The sequence below is a fragment of the Odontomachus brunneus genome, unplaced genomic scaffold (genome assembly GCF_010583005.1).
Source record: "Odontomachus brunneus isolate Ranch 3 - 2012 unplaced genomic scaffold, Obru_v1 Obru_scaffold_143, whole genome shotgun sequence".
NCBI lineage: Eukaryota > Metazoa > Arthropoda > Insecta > Hymenoptera > Formicidae > Odontomachus > Odontomachus brunneus.
Window position 1 is genome coordinate 922,581 of NW_022639593.1, and position 245 is coordinate 922,825.

The window sequence follows — 245 nt, forward strand, 5'->3', positions numbered from 1 at the left end:
AATCTGTATCCTCTCTTTCCCCTCGCCCTTCGTTGACGCGTCACTCACCAAGCCGTAAGGATAAACACGGCAGCGGAAAATCAAAATCGGAACGGCCACAATGTGTTATAGAGAGCGAAAATTTAAGTTTCTTACCCGAGTGCCTTCTCCTATGACGACCAGCGAGAGCGGTGTCGTAGGTCGGTCCTTTGCGTCCCTCGTCGTCCTGTTGCTCTTCCTTCCTCCGGGTTAGCGCGGGGAGCTTT